The sequence below is a fragment of the Myodes glareolus genome, chromosome 13, assembly GCF_982192425.1.
Source record: "Myodes glareolus chromosome 13, mMyoGla1.1, whole genome shotgun sequence".
NCBI classification, from domain to species: domain Eukaryota; kingdom Metazoa; phylum Chordata; class Mammalia; order Rodentia; family Cricetidae; genus Myodes; species Myodes glareolus.
In genome coordinates this window covers 23,294,348-23,317,339 of record NC_142038.1, presented here as the reverse complement: position 1 = coordinate 23,317,339, position 22,992 = coordinate 23,294,348, and the positions used below count along the sequence as shown (strand labels likewise).

The window sequence follows — 22,992 nt, the reverse complement described above, 5'->3', positions numbered from 1 at the left end:
CAAGGGCATCTTTTCCTCTTCCCTACCTGTAATTGTGGTTTAGAGAATGGGGCCAGCATTAATTGTGGGTGGCAGAATGATCCTTTGGCTGTGTGGTCCTCTGAGGCAGGGTGTGGGTGGGGCAGACGTGAGCCGTGTTGGTCTCTTTCCCAGATCAAGTTCTGCTTCACACAGGCTGGGTTGGCTGCTGACAGGACTCTGATGTTTATTCTAGAATCATAGAATGGGTAGGATTTAAATATGATTTTTAACTGAATTCTTTGTCACTAGGGAATTATAAAATGTATGTTACATGCTTTTTTTTAAGTACCAACTCAGCTGGGTAGAGTGCTACATGCCCAGAGTCCCCCTGTTGTGGGGTAGAAGCAGGAATATTAGGAGTTCAAGGTCATTCTTGACTACAAAACAAGTTCAAGTCTGCTGGCTATATGAGACATTGTTTCAAAACAAACAAAAATAAGAGAGCATCATAATTCATTATAACTGAGGGCAAAACCTTGACTTTGCATCTTTGCTCCTCTTAGTGAATGTTTTATAGATAAACACTGGCTTGTATGTTCTCAGAAAGGGTTTTTTAATTATTTTGATTTTCTGTGGGCAATGTGTGTGTATACATGTACATTTATGTATGACAACATACATGTGGAGGCCAGAGGGCAACCTCAGATGTCAGCTGTCCCTTTTCTCCTTGTTCATTGCTGTGTGCTCCAGGCTAGCTAACCTGCTAGTTTCTGGGGGCTCTTCTGTCCCGTCCCCACCTCCCTCTTGGAGGAGGAGGGCTGACGTGGTAGTTGCGCAATACTCACCCGGCTTCTCGTGGGTTCTGTGGATCCACACTCCAGGACCAAGCGTGCATGGTGAGTGCTCTCTTCACTGACCCATTTTCCCAGCCTGTCTATTAAAATACTCATTTCCTTTACACTGGACTCTGCGATATCTACCTAGCGTTTATTGCTTAAAGTGGTTCTCAGGTAGTGGCGGTTCTGTCCCCTTCCCCAACATGCGGTGGCTTCTGGAGACTTTCTTTGATTGCCCCAATTTGGGAGAGAAGATGACGGTGGGAAGTGGGCGGGCACCGGTGGGTTGGGGCGTCTCGCTGTTCTAATTTTTGCTTTTGTGCAGGAGGCACCCGTCATGTGTACCCAGCCCAGCCCAGAGTGTCTGCGGCGTTGGGATTAAGAGCTTGGCTTTAAAGAATATGTCTGGGTGGTCTGATCACAAGGAGTAAAACTCACTCTGTGTGTGTGTTTGTGTGTGTATATTATGTCTGTGTATATATATCTATGTGTATATGTATATGTGATGTGCGTGTGTGTATTATGTCTGTATGTATATCTATGTGTATATGTTGATGTGTATGCATGCGTGCCTGTGTGTGTGTGTGTGTGTGTGTGTTTCAGTTGAACATAGTTAACAAAAGAGCTGTCATTGATACAGCTTTAGTGTAATAAAGTATCTTTGACAGGGCCAGGGAAATGACTTTGGGTAAAGTTCCTTTCTGCCAAGCTTAATGATTAGTGTTCCACACCCACAACCTGATGTGATAGAAGAGAGAACTTACTCCCACGGGTAAATAGTCCTCTGGCCTCCATATGCTTGCCGTGGCACCCCCTTCCCAAAAAACCCCAGCTGACCAACAAACAGATAAATGTAAAAAATATTTTTAAAAAGTATCTTTCAAGTTCAAATTATTGGTTGAGTGCCTTATTTTAACATAGTTTGATAGTTAATAACTATTAAGTTAGTAGTTACCTGATGCCTTTTATTCATGGGGTATTGGGAGACAGACTTGGGTTGAAAATAAGGACCTTGTAGCTTCAGCCCCTGAACTACAAGCCTGCCATCTCAGTTTCTGGATCCGCTGTTTGGAGCAGGGAGGTGGCCTTCACAGAGAGAGGCAGCAAGTAGAAGATCAGGCTGTGGGCCTCTGTCCCTAGATGGGTTTGGGCTTCCCTCTGACATGATGGTGATGGTGCAGGCAGGCGCACGTCTGTGGCTCTCACTGTGAGCCTGAGAATGACATGAAAAGGGACTGTGCAGTTCTAGAAACAATCGCTGAGATCTTCGCGCTCCTCAGTCTGACATGCTGCCTTTGGAGGTGAAGGAACCAGCTCAGAAAGGTTAACTTCCCTTCTCCAACCGCCTCTAACATGTGTGTCTCCCTCCTTTCAGTTCTTCGGGCAACTTCATCAGCTAATTAATTCACTTCTCAGTTAATCGTGCGCTCACTTCTGACACCTTGTATTGTCACGCCACCGCTCTCAGAGATCTTCAGTATTAATTTTTTATGCATATGCTTCTTGACTCCTTAACTAGATTAAACCGGCTTTGGGGATGGGATAATGGTGGAAGTATTTCTGTGTGTCTGCCTGTACCCAGAGAAGCATTTGGGGAATTTCAGACCCAAAGAAGCTATGACCTGGTCAAACTGGCCCAGACTGAGCAAGTTTGAGAATTTGCTCCACCATTGCTGGATGTCCTTCCTGTAAGGACTGACTTGCTTCCCATGCTGGGAGCTTTGCATGGATTTGAGAGGGCCACAGGTGCCTGCCACTGTCAATCAAGGCTGACTTGTAAAGAATTGACTCTCTACCAGGCAGTGGTAGTACATGCCTTTAATTCCAACACTTGGGAGGCAGAGAACAGGTGAATTTCTGAGTTCGAGGCCAGCCGTGTCTACAGAGCAAGTTCTGGAACAGCCAGGGCTACACAGAGAAACTCTGTCTTAAAAAAAAAAAGACATAACAATAACAACAACAAAACAAAAACAATAACAACCAGAAAAAGAAAAGAAATTACTATCAACAGTGAGAGTCAAAGTCCATCCAACGTTTTTTGTTTTCTGTTGACCGAAAGCAGCTCCCTTTTGTCTTATGGATGGTGTGAAAGTCCATCAGCTCTTCTCCAGGAGACCTGCTATTCCCAGGTGTGGCTGGTGTTCTGTAATAAGCAGCCTTGAGCTGGTGTTCCCTGGCATTCTAGTGGGATTTAGTAACACTCTGTCATCCTGGAGACAAATGCTCCGCCCAGAGCTGTATTAAGCTCTGCCCCACTCTGTTGTACCCACAGAAGAGGCAGCTACCTTCCCATAAAACCTGGTACCTGCTCCCCAAATTTAGAAAACTAGAGGGGGGCTCACCCTTCTCTACATGATGCTCATGAGATCCAGGAAATGTCAGGGTAGTAGTTAGCCTGTGTCTCCTGACCCTGCCTTCACACATACCCCACTCCCACCTCCTACCCCCACAACAGGCATATTCTGTCTGCTCTCTCCTTCCCTGCTCTGCCTGCCTTGACTGGATTCCAGTCTAGGGACATACTAGTAGTTCAAAAGTGCAGTCCATGTACCAGTAGCAGCATAGAGCTTGTTAGGCAGGCGGATGCCAGGCCCTGCCCTAGACTTGTGGAGTTGGAGTATGCTAAGTATGTGGGTTCTAAGACCCTCCTATATAAAGGTGCTTTTGAGAAAGCCCGGATCTGATGCCGCCTTCAGGAGGGGAACTAGGAGTGGTTAGTCACCAGGGTAGTGCACGATTCTTTCCCACATATAGATTCTCACTTTCCCTGATGCATCCTCCACCCTGGCTGTCTGTGTGCCACCCAGACTTCCCCTGGGACAGCCTCCAGCTTGGCCTCTTTGCTGTGAGGTTTTTTCTAGATAGTGCTGCCTGCCATTCCTGCTTTATGCATTCAGCACGACTTGTCCTATCTCACCATCCTGGAAGGCCCACCCTCCTCTTGTTTGACAAGTGCCCTGGCTTTCTTTACTGTATACATTCCTCATAGAATCTGAATCTGTGGCTCTAGACTCACAGCTTCAAGCAATCAGAGGCTCGGTGGAAATCTGAAAAAAAAATTCAAGTGTAAAAAAAAAAAAAAAAAAAACTGCATCTATACCGAAAACGTCTAGAGCCTTTTTCCTGTCACCTGTCCCTCAATAACCCAGGAAGACTGTTTTCCAGATCACTGACATGATGTTGAGTATAATAAGTTATAGAAGATGTATACAGATTGTGTGTAAATACTGTGGTATAGTATAACGTGCAGGCCCTGGAACCAACACTCCTCCAGCACTGAAGGAACACGGTAGCCTCATCGTTGCCTGTGCCCACGTGTGAGCATTGTTAGTTTACAGCCACCCTGAGGTGCATGTGTGTGCATGAACGAGCACAAACATGTTAATAGCTGATGTTTTAGGGCTTCCATATGCACTTAAAGAAAAACTTAATTGTAAATCACTCCGTAAGTCATGCATAAACAGACTTGGCAGTTGAAGTGATTCGAGTAATGAAATCTTTGTCGTTATAAAAAATCTTGTCTTACTGGATTTAGTATTTCTAGTCTCTGAATCTCAGTTTTAGGAGACCAGTATTGAAAAGAGGCAATAATCTAAGTAGATGCGTGTAGTTGTGAGGTTCAGCATGGTGATTGTAAGGTTTCAGTCCACCAGCGTTGCTTTTGTTTTTAAAAAGACTTTTAATACTAAGAAACAGATGATCTTTCCTCCTTATGCAATGCTGGCTGCACCCAAATTAGTAAATGCTAAAATAACTATGGCTGATTAAAAACATTTCGCAAATTCTTTTTACTTTTTATGTAATTAAAGTAAGTTCTCCGTTTAGTTGTCATCTCTGAGATAAACCCAGCCTTGCCAGACTGTCTGGGAAGATTAGTGAATCAGACCCTAAACATTTGAAAAATAACAAATATGTAACTATGTGTCTTATTCAGGATACAAAGTCGTTCCTCAGTTCCGATATTTGTGTCCATCTTGTCAGCCTGAGGCAAGCAAAACCCCTTCCCGTAGTCTACAGTGAGGACCATTGCTCTGAACGACACAGCCCCCAAGGAAAGTTCAGCTATTGCAAAGCACTGAGCGCACCGAGCGCAGCTGGCTTTCTGGCTGGATTTGCCGCCGTGTCTGCCTGCCTTCCACTTTACAGGCGAAGGGTGATTTGTCTGTTTATAGTGTTTGTTTGCTAATGGGCTGACTTTGCTTATAAGCAAGTCAGCTGTGTACAATGCAAAAGAGCAAAAGCTGTTTCTTGATTTCATGATGCTCACATTCTAGTGGGCACCTTGACACTCCCACCAGGAGGGATTTTACCAGACAATGGCAACCAAATTGGCACGCATTTAATTTTACACAGACAGATGCGATTCTTGTAGCTTTGACAGGCATTTGTATCTGCTGGTGACAGGCTGTGGCACGGGAGAACTGCATCTGTTTCCAAGAGTTTTGGTCAGTCATCTTAAAAGTAGGTGTAGAGCATCCATATCCTTCCTAGCCTTGAACACACATTATAAATGAGGTCTTTTGTCTTCGTTGAAGCTGCGGAGGGTGTCGCATGAATCCAGAATATACTAGGTAAAGTTCTAAAGGAGAAGTCACGTGGTTTGTGAGATAAAAAGCGAGCTTCCCAACTCTGAAATTAGATGAGTGCAATGAGCGGGGAGGGAGGCTAAGAACAAAAGGCATCTAAAAGAGGAGCCCCACATCCTACCAGTGATGGTGTAGAATGTAAATCAAATGCAAATATCCAGTGGCCTGTGAGCAGCTTAACAGACAAGGCTGAACTGAGGGGTGGAGAGACTGCCCAGCACTTAAGAGCGTGCACTGTTCTTGCAGAGAAGAGAGGTGAGTCCTCAGACCCAGGTTCAGTAGCTCACAGCCTCTTATGACTGCCTTCAGGGGATCCAACAACTTCTGTCCTTCATGGTTGTCTGCACAGACAGACACACATAAACAAAAAGTAAATGTTTGTGTGTCTGTATGTGGGGGTGTGTGTTTGTGTATCTGTGTTAGTGAAAATCAGTAGATTGAGAGTTAAAATTATTAGCTATGTTATCAACAACTGCAAGGCATTCTAAGATCGGCCATGGCAATAAAGAATCAGCCGTAGATACTATACCTCTTTAGCGTGATAAACTTATATTGCCTGCTGTTTATAGCATCAATCTCTGATTTCTAATGGACTGATGTGGTTCTGTGATCATCAGTCAGCTTGTACTTGGACGGTTGTGGGTCAGCAGGATCCTGAACAGTCAAGTCTGGGTAACACTGGCAGTGAGTCCCCATCACAACTGACTGAGAGTAACAGCGATTAAGGAAGGTAAATAGGGTCACCTGGCAAAAATATTTGCCCCTTCTTGGCGTTATGAAGGCTATATTTAGAGGAAATGTTTCTGGTAATAATATTTGAAAGTTTGTTTTGTAATCCTAGGGAGCTTGGGTTATTTCAACTGGAGGGATGTGGGAAGGGAGTGGGGAGACAGAGAGACTGCAGTGTGTCCATTGGGAGAGGAAAACGAGATGATTAATTGGTGTAGAATAAGAATAGAAAGCTCGTAGGAAGCGGAATCTTGAAACTTCAGGGCTGTCCGTTAGTCACTAGCTGAAGACTTTGCTTTAAGAAAATTGATAGAGACCCACCCAGCTCCAAAAGGAGTTTCCAGCCTTCCCTTTGAATGCAGGTAGAATATTCTAAATATTTTCTCTTTTAGCACTGTTTCTTTTCTTCCCTTTTCTGCCCCGTTTGTTCTTGCCCTCTTGCTACCTGTTCTCTGCCTCATTCATGATTCTTGTTTCCTTTGCCCTGTGTCCACACCCCAGGATCCTCTTGTCCTGACCCCTCTACACCCTCTGTGTGAGGATAAGTCTTCCTACACCGGCGAGTCCCCTTTGGGATACAAGCTTCTGTGTGAAGGCCTCCTCAGTTCTTTTCTGTCCTCTGTATACCTGTGACACTCTTCTCCGTGAGGGCTCCTCTGCACTCAGTACCAGATGCCCCAAGCATCTGATATGAATGTGGTTTGGTTTAGCTGAGTGAAGTCAGTTTGAAGATTGCACCCAATTTCTCCGCCAGAAGCGGCCAGGCTCTCATTTTATGTTTGCAGAGCTGTTTGCATTGGTCTGCTCCATCCTGGCCTCATAAACAAAACCCTGGAGGATGATCACACTGCCTGCAGTGCCTAGAAATACGATCCTAGAGCTTAAGGTAGACGGGAGAGATATTACACACACAAAACAAAGGACCACAGACGAGGTGACGGGACAGGTATGACAGATTGGCAGGGTCCTGTTAAGGTGGGAGGTGTAGAGCATGTGCATACTTGAAGCAAGGCATGATGGTTGTTACTCTTGGACCCCATTTGGCAGATACTGCAGCACAAACATGCAAGCAGGAACCAATGACATTCCTCCCTCTAAAGGCCACGTGACAGGTGCCAGCAGTATTGTGGTAGAAGCAATGACATCGTCCCTAGGTACTTCATCCTCCTACCCATCCTGTACACAAGCTTGACACCCCTGTCTCCTAGTTGTGCTGTATGCTAAAAACACACCTTACTTCTGCCATCCTCCGCTTTCTCTCTTATTAGGTTTTATTAGCACATTCTTGTTTGCTAAGCATGGCAGCCGTCAGACTAGACTCTGATGAGAAAGTACTTCGAAGGGTAAGATGAGAATCTGTAGGGTCTAGTGAGCATAAACAGGTGATGTCTGTACCAGAACATGGAGCTGATGACCAGTAAACTTTAGAAAACAGATTGTCCTAACTAAATAGGATTTCTGTATCGCAATAATAGGTTTCTCCACCAACACAGTAAGCCAGATCAAGCCAAACTGAAAAAGGAAAAGAACAGGTTTATTTGAGCAGAGCAATTCCCGGATGAGTTCTCCAGCCCCAGAGATCTAGGGAGGAGAAGTCACATGCCCAAACCAAAGCCTGAAACTTATATAGCCTGTAGGCGAGGGGTGATATTGTGTCTGCCCAGGCTGGGCTTGTGCCCAAGTGTGATCAAAAGCTGAGTGCTTTAGGAGTGGACTTGGGCTGCTGGCAATTTCAGGGGAGGAGCTGCCACAGCCACCAAGAATACAGAAGTGGACTTTTTGGTGCCTTTTCTTTCTTGGAGATGCTCTGAGAGGGTAGGGTTTGGAGAGAGAGGAATGGAGATTTCGGATCCGGCAGGAGGGAGCTGGAGATTCCAGCGGTAGACTAACAGTCTTTCACAGACAGAAAGCAACATGCATGGGTGAAGGAACCAGTGCTTAACTAGGTGCCTTGTTTACAAGTTTTGTGGAAAATGGGGAAGAGTTCAGGCAGAGCCTTGATCTGTAACGTCAGAGCTGGATTTTGCTCTCTGTGATTGGAGTCCAGTCTTTGTATACATGGGGTGGGAGTTTTTCTAGTCTCTGTATATACATATATGGGGGTGAGAGTTGTTTTCAGACTGTTACTGTTGCTAGTGCAATAGAAATGCATTAAGGCATCTGGGTGGTCAGTCTTAGGAAGAGCCAGCCGATAGATTATGGGAGGTTTGATGGCATAGAACCCCTGAACCCTGTTCTAGCTTTATGGAATTTCTGGACTTGGTGTCAGCAGCACCATTGCCCCTCCTGCAGGGATGGTCTGGGGACCCTATTACCCTGAAACTTGCCTCCGCACTCTCGCGTGTGCCCAGCCTCTGGCTGGTGAATGATGGTCTATGGATTGTGTGGACAGGGTGCAGCCCAGTTGTTGCTGTGAACATGAAGTAGAGAGAGATGTGACTCTTTTCCCCCTGAAGTGCATCTGGCCTGAAGGAAAGAGATTGTTTCCTCCGAGGTTCAGGAAACCCTGAGGACCACTAGGTGGTGGCCACCGGGAAGACTTGTTGTTACCATAGTAATGTTTTTATTGTGGGAACTTGCTGGGGAAAGTGTTCAGGAACAAAGAAAAAGAATTAGGTATAAAAGATCCTGAATTTTCCATGGGGTTCCAGCCCTCATAGGGACTAACTAGCAACCCAGACGGAGGTACTCACTTTAACCCTCCAATAAATTATTAGCGTGTCAAGTCTTGTCATGAATTAGAGCCTCTAAAGTGTATTCCCCTAAGGATTGAGCCTCCTGATCACTCTCTTGTCATAGGGTCTAAAGAGAGAAGCCTGAGTGCAGACTCTTCCCAGATCATAAAGTAATTCTGTGTTAGTATGGCAGAGATGAATGTGGTTCTGTGTGAGTGTCATTCTCTGATGCTTCCAGCCAGGTTGGGACCTTTAGCACCTCAAAAATTCCCATAGTGAGGAGTAAGGGCATAGCAGCAGGGTGGCTTCTGGTCTTAGATGGCCTGTAGGTCAGTGCCTCCCACACCACCCTGCATACATAGACCTTGGTCCTGTCAGCATTCATTTCTGTGACTTGCCACGGGAAGCTGAGGTGAGATCTCTGCTTCTCGTGTGCATTGCTGAACCTGGGAGCATGGTGGCTTCAGAAGGATCCTTTATTCTGGCTCCCTGAGTTACCAGCACCTCTCCCATAACTTACACGGTGACTTGCAAGCAGATCTTTGTCCATTCAGAGTCTAGAGTGGCTTAATTTAGGGTCACAGGTACAAGTGATCTTTCTTCTTAAATGGTGGTAGGGAGTGAACCCAGGGCTCTATGGATACTAGCCCAACATTGCAATGCTGTGCCATGTCCTCGGTCCTACAGGTTGAAGTTTTAAGTCCAAGCAGAAATATGTATTGCCTGCAGGATTTATTCTGATTGCAGTTTTTCTTTTGTTGTGTGTTCTGTTGGCTGGCTGGCTGGTTGGTTGGTTGGTTGGTAGTTATTTACTTATTTATTTGTGACAGGTATCACTATGTAGCCCTGACTGAACTGGAATAGCCATGTAGAACAGGCTGACTTTGCACAGTGATCTGCCTACTTCAGCCTCTGCATTGCTGGAAGCAAAGGCATCCCCCACCAGCATGTGCTGTTTCTTAGACTTGCCATGAACACAGCCACTGTTTCCAGAATGTCAGATGCAGGCTAACAGCTACATGGTGTAAGACGGAGATGGTGATTTTACTTAGATTTGCACTGGGTGCTGGCTAGTTTCCTGTCTACTTGACACAAGCTAGAGTCATCAGAGAGGAGGGAGCCCCCGTTGAGAAAATGTCTCCCTAATTGAGAAAGTGACTCCATAAGCTTGGACTGCAGGTAAACCTGGAGGCCATTTTCTGAGTGATTGATGGAGGATGGCCCAGCCCATTATGGGTGGTGCCATCCCGGAGCTGGTGGTTTTGGGGTTTATGAGAAAGCAAGCTGTCAGTAAACAGCACCCCTCCATGGTCTCTGCTTCAGCTTCTGGCTCCAGGTCCCTGCCCTGTGTGAGTCCCTGACCTCACTGCTTTTGCTGATGAACTGTTGTATGGAACTGTGAGCGAGCAAAATAAACCCTTTGCTCCCCATTTGCTTTTGGCCATGGTGTTTCATCACAGCGAGACTAACCCTAAGCAAGCCTGTGTCAGGAACGGAGGCAGCGCCTCTCTCCTCATCATTGCTGTCCTCCCACGTTCTTGCCATTGCTCTGCTCTGAGAATGCCAGCTATGTGTTCATACCACGACTTAATTGCACTGCGGCTCTTAAAACTTTCATCTGATATAAACCCTGTGCACCGTGTATACCTGTAATTCCAGCCCTCAGGTGGTACAGGCAGGAAGGTCAGGAGTTCAAGGTTCCTTAGCGACATAAGGAATTCTAGGGCAGCCTAGGCTGGAGACTCTTAAAAATTTTGTTTCCATGTATGGTAATTTTTCTTCCTGTTCTTTGAAGAAGAAAAACCAGTTCTTATATAATATATCATCTAGACCAGGGAGGCTGCTTTTACTACTAAAGGTTGGGGGTACAAAGTGGTATTAAGGAGTGAAGTTTGTAAGAATTTAGAAAGTGAACCATATAGAAAATTGACAAAACAAAACAAGGACCGAGAAATGAACAGATAAAGGTGGAGGTTAAAATAGGAACCAAGCAGAACCCTGAAAGGTTAACTAAATCTGACACCTGCCTAGTCAAAAAGATAAAGGACAAACTCCTAAGGAGAGAAGAAAGGAATCCTTAGTAGGGGCCCAGCATGGTGACTAAGTGACTGAGCCCTGAGCTTAGCATTGTGGGAGAATAGCAGTGCTGTTGCTATCAGGCGCAGAGAGCCATCGGTGGCTTAGAACACAGAGGCTGGTTCTGCCTCAGACTGGCAGCCCAAGGGCCTTAACACATTCCGTTTGCACTAGAAATAGCAGTGCAAACAATGCCTCCCTCGTGCGCGCACACACACACACACACACACACACACACACACACACACAAAAGCCTAGCTGCCTTGATAAAATCTGCAGGGAGAAAAGTACAACTTCAGGGCCCTCGTCAGATAGGTAAGGAGGCCCTGCATGGATTAGGAATAAGTACTGTTTCTTATTCCCCCCACGGTCCTTCAAAACAGAGTGAGAAAGATATGGGGGCAGGCGGATCCTGGATCCTGAGTTTCAGGTCATTCTGAGCTCCATAGCAAGATCTTTTCTCAGAAAACAAACAAACGAAAAGAATTAGGCAATAGTAATGGGAAGGGAAAGGGAACGGGGTGCTGGTGGGTGGGTGGGAGAACTTGCCGGAAAGCGGCATACACAACCCCAGCCAACGCACTTGCAAACATAGGGCTGATTCGTTTGTAAAATACCAGTGACCAAAACTGATCCAAGAACAAAGGTCCAGACCAGTTTCCGTGGAGGACAAGCCGGGCCCAGCAGAGAATTGCCGTGGAGAACGGCAGGCAGGCTACATGGATATTTTTTAAAGCTATTTTAGCTGACCTGTAAAGAACGTGGGGTTTAGGTGTTGCTTATCCTACTTGGAAACATAGCAAAGCACAGAGAGACTCCCAGTTCACCTGAGAATCAGTGTAATTTTAACCTGGTATCTTGGTACTCCCAGCATGGATGGAAGAGGGGCTCTGAAGTCCCACCCCTAGCTGAGGAGCTGTTGGCAATTGGTAGCTGCTGGGTGTAGGGTAGTTCAGTTTTCTTCAGGGGTGCAATCTCTGACGGGCTACCCATTCTCTAGTAGATGGTTCTGTATCAGTGCACACATAGGCAGCACAAGAGGGAGGTGATGGGCCTGGAAAGATAAAAGCACACGAACTTGGAAGAATGGTGGAGAGGATAGGAAGCCATGATGGGAATCGGCAGTGGATTTTATAAAATTGTATTATGTGCATGTATGAAATTGGAAAACAATAAAATGCTGATATACTTAAAAGTTTTTTTTTTTCTTTCATTGAGCCACTGTAGCGGGAGTAAAACCTGGGTCCTCTGCAAGAGCAGTAAAGTGCTCTTAACTATCTGTAGCCCCATTGCTACATTTAAGGGGTGTAAACTATTACTATCTATGCAAGAAGTTTACAATAACTTATTAACCAGTAGATTTGTGAGTCTATTGAAAGGCTAATACCCTGTGGTCAATCCCTCCCTCCAGTGAAACTGGTGGTTAAACCTGGGAACTCTGCTTAGTGACACCCTTTGTATATCCTTTGTATATCAAAGGAGATAAGCACTTGCCAAGAAGGTCGAGAGACTGGGAAGCTGGCTGATGCAGTTTAGTAGATATTTCTAATACAGTAAATCTGAAAAAGCAAAATAGAAAGGAAAAATTAGTAAAAGGTGCACTAGCGTGTGTGTGTGTGTGTGTGTGTGTGTGTGTGTGTGTGTGTATTTCACAATGAAAGTCAAAACTCTCAAACTGTTCAGTTAAAATTAGAAACCAGCAAGGGTGTCCCCCTTTTCAGTTATTTAATGTTCTATTAAAAGCTCACTGAAACGTTTGTGTGCCCGAGATTCCAAGAGCCTTGAGGGAAAAAAGTTTCTAAACCAGTAAGAAAGATTATCAAAGGAGCTAGATTTAAAAAAACAGATGTTTGAAAAAAAATGTCTGTCCTTTCAAAGAGAAATGCGTGGAAATGCAAGGTCACTGTTGTTTGTCTTAGTTAGGTTTCTGTGACTGTTACAAAGCACCGTGATCAGAAACAACTTGAGGGGAAAGAGTTCCTTTCATCTTGCAGCTCTCAGGTTACTGAGAGAAGTCAAGTCAGTCCCATCACTGAGGGAACCTGAAGGCAGGAACCGAAGCAGAAGCCATAGAAGAACAAGGCTAACTAGATTGCTTAACCGGCTTTCTCCGGCCATCCAGGACCACCTGCCCAGGTGTAGCACCACCCTGTGATCTGAGCCGTCCCACAGCAATCCTGAATCAAGAAAACATACTCCAGACTTTCCTACAGGCAAATCTCAAGGAGGTGTTTTCTGATGGAGGTCCCCCCCTTCCCAGATGACCCTAGCTTGTGTCAAGTTGATGAAAAAGACTCTAACAGGCTCAGTTGACCTCTTGTCTGCTTGACACACGAATATATCCTATTAAAATTCCTTTCTTGCTTGTCCCCAAGATCTCATGTTAACCACAATATAAAACATAAGTGCCGCTTTTAAAGTCCCACAGTCTTCAAAAAATTCAAATACTTTAAAAGTTCACGCTCCTTAAAATATCCAAAGACTCTTTCTCTAAAAATCAAAGTCTCTCAGCTGTGGGCTCCTTCAAACTAAATTCAGTTGCGTACTTTTTATTCCAAGACGGAAGAACCAGGGCACAGTCACAGTTTTAACCAAGCAAAGCCAACTTCCAGCAGTATAAATGAAATCATGTAGCTCAGTGCCCTCCATTTGGGATGCACTCAAATCTTCTGGGCTGATCTTGAACTCTGCCATTCACGGTCTAGCCTGCCTCCTAGGCTCAGGCCAGCTCTCTTCACAGCTGTTGCTGCCCTTGGTGGTCTTCCCATGGTCCAGTCATCTCCCAAATTCTGGTGTCTCTGTTGCAACTGGGCTGCACCTTCACCAACATCCTCCCCTGGGCTATCTTCGGGTACTCTGACCATGTCCCATGGTTCCAAGCCCCATCTTCCGTGCGTGGCCCCTTCATTCCTGGAGCTTCTCCTGCACCTGAGGGTGTGCCCACACCAGTGGTCTCTCCTGGTCTCTCACAGTGCCAGTCCTCAACTGGTCTCCATGGTCCCTTCATGCCTCCCAAACTGGTACCATGTAAGAAACTCTTCCTATCACCAACTGCATCGACCGACACAGGGTGTGACCCTGGGTCCCGCTAGACCACAGCTTCTGGCTGATGATGAACCTGAGGAACCACTTATCAGAAGATTTCATCTCAATGATGCTGACCTCTTTGTAATCCCCACGAATTTCTTGGTCTTGGTTACCGGGTTTGATTGTCCCAGGAAAGCAAAGGTTTCACCTTCATGGTTCTGTGCCCTTTTAAAGCAGAGCTGGTTCTTGAGCCCCACTGACCAGAACTAAAGTTGTTTTTTTTTTTAAACCAAAACATTTATTTTATGACTGAGTGAAATCCTTAAGATGAACTAGATGCTACAACAGCTGCCCTTTTGGATTTAGGTGTTGTCCTTTCGTGGAATCCATGTCTGAATCTCCGACACACAATTTTTAGGCGCCTCATCTCCCAGTCCCAGCACCAGTCATACTTTTCCTGTGCTTGGCATCCTAGTCACATTTGCCACAGGTTGACTTCTGAAGGTGGTAGGCCTTAGAGCCACAGCGGCGGCCCAGCGTGCGCATCTTATTGCGGCTCTTTCCAGAGGATGGCATTTCTTTTGGCATCTTTCTTCTGCCACCGAGGCCAAGATCGGAAGAGGAACCACAGATTCTTAATTCAGAATATCACATGGCCCCAATAGCGTCTTGAAGGGACTCTCAAAACTTCCCTTTGAAGCTTCCCAAGCTCACCTGCACTATTTCAGCATCCTTTATCCTTCAAGCTCTCACAGAACACCCCGTTAAGTCCTGAGCACTTGATCCTTTAGCCCAAAGTTCTAAATGTCTCCACAGTTCCCCTCCTCCACACGACCACATCCCGCGCTCCTGTATAGTTCCTGCCTTCATTTTCTTTCCGTTGATACGATACACAACATGGCAAAGCAAGCTGGGGGGCAGAGAGTTTATTTCAGTTTACTCTTGTCGTCCATTATGAAGCATGGTCAGGGCAGGAACTCAAGGAAGAACCTGGGGGCAAGAACTAAAGCAGAAGCCGTGGAGAAACACAGTTTACTGACTTGTTCAGCCTGCTTCCCGATACTATCCAGGAACACCTGCCCAGGGCTGGCACCACCTCAGTGACCTGGGCCCCCCTGCATCAATCATTAACCAAGGAAATGCCCCCACACACTTGCTAGAAGCAGTGTGATAAGACATTTTCTAAATTGAGGGTCTGTCTCCTCAGATGACCTTAGCTTATGTCAACTTGACAAAAAAAAAACTAGCCAGCACACTATTCCTACATCAATCTTAGGAAAAACATGAAATAAAATACGAGGGAATGAAAATATGAAGTGCATAAATGTATTTAATACAAATTAATAAGCACATTTATTGCAATTCTAATTAGAATTTCAGAGGTGTTTTTTAATTGAATAAAAATAATCTTGATGTTCATATAAAAGGATAAATGCATAATTCTGGGGAAATTATGAATGTGAGGGGAGAGAAGCGAAGTGAGCATCTGGCTCGCAGATGTTCACAGTATGCTGAAAAAATTTTCATGGTCCAAGCCTCGTGGTATCGATTCAGGGGTCCACATCATGCATGGCTTCCTCTCTGGGTAAGGGATAACTTATGTACCCCATTGCATAGTGCTAAGAAAAACGTGTTATCCGATGGACAGAACAGGCATTGCCATCTCTTCATCTGGGGTTGGGGAGGCGGGGGCGACGCAGAGATGTTCTTCAGTGTTCTTCTCAGAAACAAGCCCCAGAATCTTCTAACACCTAAAAGCATCAGACAGTTCAGTTTTTAAGAAGCGAATATAAGAAACTGATGGTAAAATCTTGGGGGAAGAGAGGAGTTGAACAAATTTTAATGTGGATAAGCTATAGAGGATGGAGGCATACTTTAGTGGTAAAAGATACTTGGCTTAAGTAGAGAGAGACTAGCTATTCCAGACAGTGGGTTACTCTCGCTAGCATACCAGTGCCTTAGGAATAGATTGGAATGGCACAGTTAAGGGAAAGTCAATAAGGACTATTTAATAAACAGGAGTGGAGTGGAGTGGGGTGGGGTGCACCTGTAATCCCAGGCTGAAAGATTACAGGTTGGTGAGAAACAACACTGTCTCCAAATAAAACCATGTAAACCACAGAAAATAAACGCAGACAAGCAGCAAGCCTATTTAAAAAAAAAAAAAAAACCACACACACACACAACAAAAACAACAACAGCAAAAAATACAGTTCCTCTTGCTAGGAAGTGCAGAATAAAACGAGACATAACTGAAAACCCATCTGACTAGAGACAGTAGAGGACAGTACTGGGTACCAGGATGTCATAGTGCCATGATACTAATTGTGTTAGTCACAGCAACCAAAAGCCTAGCAGCTGTTTGTATTATCTTCACATTTGTTTGTTTATGGAGGGGGGACGCATATGTGCACGTGCGTGCATGTGCGTGTGTATGTGCGTGTGCGTATGTAGGTCGGAGGACAGCTTGTGAGGTTTGTTTCTCATCTTTCACCATGTAATTAGGTATCATACTCTGGTTGTCAGTCTTTGTGGAAAGGCCTTTTACCTGCAGAACTATCTTACTGATTCGAGCCAACAGTTTTAGTGGAAAAAAGACTTGGTTCGTGATTTCAGAGGCTTCAGTCTGTGGGTAGCTGGCACTATAATCTGGGGCCTGGAGTAAGTCTGAATCCCATGGAGAAAGGAGGAGGCTGTGCAGCTCCTGGCGGAGGGAAGCAGAGTGATGGTGTACCTGTCTGGAGCCAGTTTCTTACTTCCTCTTTTTTGTCATCCAGGGCCCAGGCCACGGTGCCCCCACATTCAGGACAGCCTTCACCTTGGCCAATACTCTAAAACCTCCTTCACAGATAGAAGTGTAGAGAGCTCTACTTATATAACCTCCAAGGCGCCTCCCAGTGCAGTGGAGTTAGGACCAAGGTTAACCCTCACACCGTGATAAACCTGTGGCTCACCCTTGGCTCTGTTGCAGAGCAGACTGCGGTCTATATTACAATAAAATCATTAACCTCTCAGGGTGTATGATAGGACTGTGTGCACACAGTCCTATATATAAATAGTCCTATATATAAATAGACCTATTTTGCCATTTTAGTAGCACAAAAATACCGACGTTATGAACGGCCGTCCGTGGAGAGTGACTGGTTTATGGAACATTTGTACTCTTTAGTATCATACAGTTATCACCGGGAAGAATCAGAGCTGGGACTGATTGGCTTTCATCTCTTGAGACTTCAGAGTGTGGGCAGGGGGCAAAGCTGGAAATGTTTCTGGTCTGAGCTGAGGGGTTTGGAGCAGAGGTCGATGTGGGTGACAAGGAACAAGACAGCGGGGGTTGCCAGACCTCACCTCCCTGCCAGATTACCAGCTGAACTGCTCCACATCTGTTAGGAGCCAGCCACATCCCATGCTTTCCTGTGGAGGAAGCTGCAGAGCGCTGTGGTTTGAGGTTAGAAATCCTGACTCATTTCTCTTAAACCATGGATTCTTTTTTTTTTTCTTTCTTATTCTAGTGTGCTCTTGAGTTGATATCCTGATATCCTCCTGGATTTTCTGAGCATATTACTTAAATTTCTCTTTTTTTTTTTTTTTTCTGAGACTCAGTCTGTGTACCACTTTCCAGCACATGACATGGCTTGGGTGTTTTTCAAAACCCCACTAGTGGAGCTAGGACATATTCCCACCTCTGCCCTATCTTGAAAACACCCATGGTATTTATTGATACATCTGTGGTTTCTGTAAAATATATATATATATATATGTATATATATATATATATTAGACTTGAATACTAGATCAGAGGGACTTTAAACATTCCCAGTGTCTGGCTAGGCAGACAGTTCAATTGGTAAAGTTTTTGCAACCGTAGTTTGTATCAGTCCCTACCCTCAACCCACGTGAAAACCAAAAGCTGTTTTGGGGTTGACAGTGGCACTTGTAATCGTGGTGCTCATGAGAAGACACCAGGAGGATCCCTAGGACCCACTGACTCGCTAGCCCAGGCCAGCAAGAGACCCTGTGCCAAAACAAAACAAAAAACCAGAACACCACCAACAAAAACCCAGGTACACGACATCTGAGGACCACTGACCAAGGGGGCACATGTATGCATCATCCCCTCCCCACTCCAGTTAAAAGAGCAAGCTTAAGGAATAGGCTATTGGTGCTCATGACTTCTGGTATTTTAGTCTGTTTTTCTAGAGAAAGCATGGTGATGGTCAGGGCCATGAGAACTTGTTTTGAAGACCCTTCATACAGCGCAGACCAGGAAGCAGAAAAGGCAGGATGGAGTGAGAGGAGGGTCTAACTAACCTTCAAAGCCTGGCCTGGTGATGTGCTCCTAAAGCAGGCAGACTCCACAGACTCACCCACACAGCACCGCCATCTGGGGAGCATCCATTCAGACATGAACTGGGGAGACATTTCAGAGTAGACCCTGAGAAGTTGCCCACTAATTCCCAGTGATTCCAGCTGGTTGCATCTGATTCCAGCTGGTGTTGAGAGCAGCATCTCTTCTGAGTTTGCCCTCACCCTGGTTATCAGTCCCTTTACTTTGCCAGCAGGATAGGAGAACCCATCACCTTTCTCTCTTTAATTAGTACTCTTATTTTCTCTTTTATGAAGGACTCACTGGTAGTCCTTTGTCCCTTTTTCTCTGGATTATTAATTTTTTATCGATTTGTTAAGTTTTTTGTAAAAAGAAAAACAAGTGGATTTGACCACTTCTTTATGTAGTCAGTGCTCACACTTGGTGTGTGTGTGTGTGTGTGTGTGTGTGTGTGTAATTATGTAGACACTTTTAAAATTCCAATATATTCCTTCTGGGGTGACTTGGAAGGTTAACTATTGTTTGTAGCATTATTTGTTCTTGTTAAAGATAAGAAGGGGTTTTCCCCTCTTGTTGGAAAAATTACACAAGTTTTTAAGTCTGAAAACAAACGAAGAAAGAATCAACCGCAGCATCATTGCCTACTGCGACAGCTTCTTTCTGTTTATCTTTTGGGAGTGGGTATGGGTTTTTCTGTGACTGCCCTCACCACATTGTCACTCAGTCCAACATGTGATACATATGATGTTCTGTTTCCTGAGTGTTCGGGGTCTTATTTTGTTATGTCTGCAGGAAGTTTCTAGTTTTTTTACAACCGTGGAAAGAGATGTGAATATCTTTGTGGAAACCCAAAATGTTTTAACTAGATTTTGTTTTTGTGTTTCTTCCTTGGAAATGGGAATCCTAAGTAAACAAATCTGGAGACTTAAATGCTTTGCTCCATATTTTATCCATTTCCTATTTATGTTCTGGTTTGCAGAAAGAGTCATTGAGCTCACTTCAAAAATGAGAGACTTGCGAGACACCTTCAGAGTCAGGTAGATAGGAATTTAAAAGGGTTAGATGATAGCAAGACCAGTGGGACTGAGAAGAGAGAGTAGTGGAAATGAGGTTTAGGGAGTAGGCAGGAGCAGGGCTCCTCAGGGTAGTGTGAACTATTGTAAGGAATTTGCATTTTTATGGTTGAGGTTGTAGAAAGCAGGCCTCCCTTATTGCCAGAGATGGAAGTGGTTTGCTGTGCTAGGCCAATTAGGAGCCTGATGTATTTCATACCTGGGGTGGGGAGAGCTTGGGGGGGGGGTATGTGTCTTCAACACCAGAGTGGTAGCATCAGGTGTGGAAATGAAGAGATAGTTGGGGGCTCACTGGGACGTTAGGTTCCTTTCAGCTGAAGGGCTAGGTGGGTGAAAGAAAGACAAGAACAGAGTGTGACTGGTAGCCCAGGAGGTGGAACCTAAGCCCCATTGATGTCTCCTGTGTCTGTTAGACAGTCAAGTGAAAATGAACCCGGTGCTGAGTGGACATCATGGAGGTCAGTGTGTTTAGACTTATATCTGGATAATTGCCCTGAAAACTCCAGATCAGTAATGCAATCATTCCACAGGCTAGGGACTGTCTGTAAGCTGCCAAACCACAGAGGCTTGGAGGGTGGGAGGGGGGTGCAGATGTGGGGACCATGTGCTTTGGGCAGAGTTCTGTGCAGCCTTGTGTATTGAATGGTATTTGAACAACTCAGGGGCCCTTTCCTCCTCTTGGTGAAACCATGTCCTTTTTTGATACTGTGATAAGCACGTAAGGACACGATCCTGGGGACCTGTAAAGGACCTTAGCCACACACACATTCTCGTTTCTAGTGAGACATTGGAATTAAAAGCTGAACCAAGACAGGATAGTCTGAAGAACTTGCGAAGAAATTCGGGAGCCAGTGATACAGATTGCCAGGTTCTGCCTTTGTTACATAAAGGGTTTTGCCTGCACGCTGTCATCCTTGTTTGGTTCGGTTTCATCATCCTCCCCCACCAAGGATTCCGACTTCCCTGCTACTGGAGCTGATTTTGAACAAGACAGGGAGAAACTGGGGCTTTTACGTCAAGCATCTGGGTTCTCTGCATTTGGTTACTCATCCCTAAAGAAGTGACAGCACCCAGTCACGTCACCATTTTTAAATAGCTTTTATTAATTAATCATAGCAGATAAGATGTAACGATAAAGTACAAGCCGTTTATCTATAAATCCAAGCAGCCTGGGAGGTAAAATTGCTCACCGCCTTGTCTTTCTGTCCAGCCCTTTGGCTATGTTTGTAATTAGATATATGGAAACAGTTTGTGAACTGGACATAAGAAGTATCTTATGGTAAACATTCCATGATGACTTATGTTTTCTAATAATTCTCAGAGGCTGCATATTATAGATAAATCAAGGTGGCACTTTCGGGAATAAAAAAAAATCCCTGAAGATTTTGCTAGTTGGCAGATCCTTTTAAGATTAAAAGCAAATAAAAACTCAAAGCCTGAACTATCTTTTGGAATACTAAGAAACTCAAATTTCATGTTCTTAAGATCTTGTTTTGACTGAAGTCATGCTTAACTTTTCATATTCCTTTTGGCTATATTATCCAAACATCAGTTATCTTTTAAGTATCCTTTCCCATGGCTCAAGAGACAGATGGAAATACAGATGGCTCGGTGTTTAAGAGCACTTGCTGCTCTTGCTGAGGACCTGGGTTCAGTTCCCAGCAGCCACATCAGATGACTTAGTACTAACTGCACCTCCAGTTCTAGGGTGTCTAGTCTCTTCTTCTGGCCCCCATGAACACCTGCATGTACCTGGCACATGCACATGTGCGCGCACACACGCGCGCACACACACATATATACAAAGTATTAAGTCATAAATATGAATCTTGTATTCCATTGCAACATACTGATAAAATTTCACCCATTTTTAAGACCTAGATGTGTAAGGTAAATGTGCAAGGTAGGGGTGTGTGTCTGTCTGTGTGTGTGTGTGTGTGTGTGTGTGTGTGTGTGTGTGTGTAACAGTTTGCTTCTTCACATAGATAATAGGCACTGGGCTGGGGTCATTTAATGAAATGTGCAAGCGTCTGCCCTGTTATCATGAGGCCCTCCTTTTCATCCTTCAGAACCCACATTTAAAATGATTTAATTTAGTAACATTTATAAGACCCAGGTTATAGATAACTCAGTTGTCTAAGAATAATAAACCATGTCAATCCAGTTGTTTGGCAGTAACATCAGAATTTCCCAGGAGTCATCCATAGCTGTACGTTTAAACTCAGATAATATAGAATTATGGAAACATCATAATTTTTGTATGTGCTTTACTGAGGTTTGATCCCAGGGCCAAGTGCATGCTGGGCACGTCCTCTACCTCCTTCTTGTTCCTCCCCCTCCTTCTTTACTAATTATATTTGAGGTAGAATCTCCTAGGCTAGTGTTGAGTTCCCTCTGTATCTCAGGCAGGGCTTTAATTTATGACCTACTGCTTCAGCCTCCACAATGGCTGGGAATGGCTCTCTGTTTTACTGTTACACCACCAGAGTTAAGCAGCAATGAAAGCTCTGGCAGGTCCTTCCCTAGTCATTCTCGGGGGTCCTTGCTGTGGTCTGTCCTTGATCAGGGAGCACTGGGCCGTGCCAAGAAGGACTGCTTCCTTTGCACCAGGTGCTGACTGTATGCTGCCCCTGTTGTGAAACTGAGGCATTGTCAGCCTGAAGACATCAGCTCCTTCCTGTTTATCATTCTGGAGCCCTTATTTTTCTCAGCCTGGCATGTGCTCTTGAGCTTCCTTTGGGGAAATGCTGAAGCACGGCAGGCCTGTCATTCCTTGTCCCATTGTCCCATGGCAAAGATGCTGTTAAACATCCTCAGCGCACACGATGCCCCTCGCTCCCAAAGCAAACCAAGAATGATTCCACCCCAATATCCACACTAAAAGGTTAAGCTTACAGTATTTTAGACAGACTCCCTGGCCTGCCTGTGGCTCCTTAGTTATTTGAGGTCTTGGCCATGTCACTTCTCACTGTAGTCTGAGTAGGGGCGCTATAAGTTTGGGGAAACAAAACATGGGAGATCAGGCAGCTAGGATGGTTCTGGGTTACCCTAGTTAGTAGGAACATGGTTCTTTGATTCCACTCTTGGGTATACAGCTATTGTGGTTGGGCCCTCATATCATCCTATAGTCAAAAGGAATTGGATGTAGATTTTTGGCCACTGCTAATTAAAAACTAAATAAATCATGTACATGTGTGTGTGTTAATATATATATATATATATATATATATATATATATATATATATATAAAATATTTGAACATTTCTTAATTTAGTGCTGAGATTGTTAATGCCTGGTTAGTTGCATTGCAGGCCAGGCTCAGCACAAGCTGGTTTCAGTGGACTCCACAGACGGACTCAATTGATCTGCGAACCCTTGTTTGACATGTTTGACTGAAATGGAGGGGGAAAGTCGTACCCTTTTCTAGAATGAGGTTCTTCCACCTGGCTCTCCAAACATCCTTGCTGGGCAAGAAGAGATGGAGCATCCTGGAGTGAAGAGCGTGGGTGTGAATCAGACGTCCACGTGGGTGGCATTTTTATATTACTCCTTGGCACACATCATCCCTCACCTGGCTATTCATTCACTAGGTTTGTCATCACAGATGCCACAGCTTTTCCTCACAGTTCCGCAGGCCTGGAGGTCTTAAAGTCAAGGTGTTTGAAATTAGGGTTGGCTGTTTCTGTCTCTCCTTGGCTGGC

At 44.9% G+C, this 22,992-nt stretch overlaps 1 protein-coding gene across 6 annotated transcripts in view; it reads left to right on the top strand.

The window, feature by feature from the left end:
- The window catches only part of Nedd4l (NEDD4 like E3 ubiquitin protein ligase), a 325,219-nt gene that overhangs the window by 138,574 nt on the left and 163,653 nt on the right, over positions 1-22,992 (top strand). The window lies entirely within an intron of this gene.